We start from the raw sequence: 2,795 nt of genomic DNA, 5'->3' as shown, positions 1-2,795 counted from the left end.
TTCCACAGCCACGCCTAGGCAAGAAAAGAGTTCCTGCTTTCCAGAAGAGTTCCAGTGTTCTGAACCTAGGGAGTGGCTCCTGCCCCACCCAACAGGAAAAGTAGTCCCAAACAGAAGAGGATCAGGGGTTCAACTGACAGGTAAGTAAGCAGCATGGTCTGCTGCAGGTAAGTCCACCCAAGAATTATGAGCCCAGCGCTGGGACTGGGCATCTTTATGAGGCTGGTGCCACTGGCGCCAGGACAGGGTCCAAAAGGTCCCAATTGGGACTGGCTGGCACTCGGAACCTGGGTTATGGGTCTGCTTCCAAGGGAGTCGGGCAAGTCCTGATCTTTTGGAAGCAGAGATCATGACAGCACCCCCCCTCAAGGCCCCTCCCAAACCGGGCTTCTCCGGGGGTTTGGGCTTGTTAGGAAATGTTCGATGAAATCTTTTGATTAGACGAGTCGCCTGGACATATTCTGCAGGTTCCCAGGATCTTTCTTGGGGACCGTAGCCTTTCCAGTCAATCAGGTAAAATAGTTTAGATTTGGAGATCTTGGAATCCAGGATGCTTTTGACTTCAAACTCGAGTTCTCCATCAACTAGAATAGATTTTGGAGATGTAGTTAGTCGGGTTTGAGGTTGCACAGGTTTTAATAGAGAGACGTGGAAGACCGGATGTATCTTCATGTGAGGGGGCAAGTCCAACTTGACCGCTACTGGATTTACTATGGTAGTGATGGAATAGGGACCAAGGTATCTTGGGTTGAATGTGCGTGGTCCTTTTAGAGGTAGATATTTGGTGGATAACCAGACTTGATCTCCTACTTGATATTGGGGGGCTTCCTTCCGATGTTGGTCTGCTCCTTTCTTGTATTGTTCTTTAGCCCTTTGAAGGTGAGAAACGGCTTCCTTAAAGGTTTGGGTGATTGTAGAATGCAGGTGGTCTACTGCTGGTGTTCCAAGATCTTGGAGTGGATCCAACTCCGAGGTTCGAGGGTGACTACCGTATAAAAGAAAAAACGGGGTCTTCCCAGTTCCCGAGTGGACAGAGTTATTGTAGGCATATTCGGCTATCCAAAGGATATCTTTCCAAGTTTTTTCAGTTTGTTGTAGCATGCAGCGCAAATACTGTTCCAGAGTTTGATTGGTCCTCTCGGTTTGTCCGTCGGTTTGAGGGAGGTGGCTGGTCGAAAGTCTCACATCAATTTGAGCCGACCGACAGCAACTTCGCCAAAAATGAGAAATAAATTGACTACCTCGATCCGAAATTAGAACTGAAGGAAAACCGTGCAGTCGGACGCGGTTTTCGAGAAATTCTCGGGCCAGAGTTGCTGCTGTTGGTAAGCCTTTGAGTGGAATGAAATGCGCCATCTTGGAGAATAGGTCCACGATTACTAGGATCGTATTGTATCCGGAGCATGGAGGTAGATCGGTGATGAAGTCCATAGAAAGCGTATGCCAAGGGCGAGGCGGGATGTCAATAGGGCATAAGAGGCCGGCTGGTTTTTCCTTTTGACTCTTGTTTTGGGCGCATACTCCACAGGACATTATAAAGTCTCTGATATCTTTTTTCCAAGACGGCCACCAGAAGTAGCGCTTGATCTTTTCCGAGGTCTTGGTCATACCGGGATGTCCTTCCATTAAAGAATCGTGATAACAAGAGATTACCTTTTTCTGTAAATCTGTGCTGGGCAGGTATAACCGTTCTTGGAAATATAATAGGTTGTCCTTCACCGTAAAGTCCTTTCCCTGCAGATGCCAATTCTGTATGTCTGCTGGAGTTACCAGTAGCCTGGCTTTATCCTTAACTTCCTCTATGGATTGTGTGGCGATTACACCTAGAATTCTTTGTTCGGGAATGATAGGTACAGGTTTAGGATTGATCAAATGTTCTTCCACTCCCATCCGAGAAAGGGCATCAGCTTTACCGTTTTTGTACCAGGTCGATAGGTAATTATGAAGTCAAACTCGGCAAAGAATAGTGCCCAACAGAGTTGCCTAGAGGATTGAGCTTTTGCGGTTTTCAAATATTGCAGGTTTCGGTGATCTGTAATCACAGTAACGGTGTGTCGGGCACCCAGAAGATAATGCCGCCAAGCCTTAAAGGCAGACTTGATAGCTAGAAGTTCCTTATCAGTAATAGTGTAATTGATTTCAGGAGGCGAGAATTTGCGGGACCAAAATGCCACGGGATGCAACTGATTGGTTACTGGGTCCTTTTGTGATAGAACTGCCCCCATGGCAAGGCTCGAAGCATCAGTTTCAACGATGTAGGGGAGTTCTGGGCGAGGATGATTTAAGATCGGTGCAGAGATAAATCTAGTCTTCAAATTCTGGAAAGCTTGTTCCGCCTTGGTAGACCATTCAAAACGTTTGTTTTTCTTTAACAAGGCGGTGATGGGCTGGACTATTCGAGAGAATTCGGGGATAAACCTGCGGTAAAAGTTAGCGAAGCCTAACATGCTTTGAACACCTTTTACGGAGGATGGCGATGACCAATTCAGAATTGCATCGACCTTCTTTGAATCCATACGCACTCCGCTAGGTGATAATATGAATCCCAAGAATTCAACTTCAGTCACGTTGAAAACACATTTTTCCAACTTAGCGAAATGTTTGTGTTGACGCAATCTCTCGAGGACCATTTTCACGTGTTTCCGATGTTCAGTTTGCGATGAAGAATAAACGAGGATGTCGTCAATGTAAACAACAACACACACATCTATGAGCTCTCTGAGGACATCGTTCATAAAATATTGAAAGGCGGCCGGGGCATTGCAAAGTCCGAAGGGCATGACCTGATATTCAAA

Source organism: Ambystoma mexicanum, chromosome 1p (assembly GCF_040938575.1).
Source record: "Ambystoma mexicanum isolate Mex_15411 chromosome 1p, UKY_AmexF1_1, whole genome shotgun sequence".
NCBI classification, from domain to species: domain Eukaryota; kingdom Metazoa; phylum Chordata; class Amphibia; order Caudata; family Ambystomatidae; genus Ambystoma; species Ambystoma mexicanum.
Note: the sequence above shows the minus strand (reverse complement) of the source record.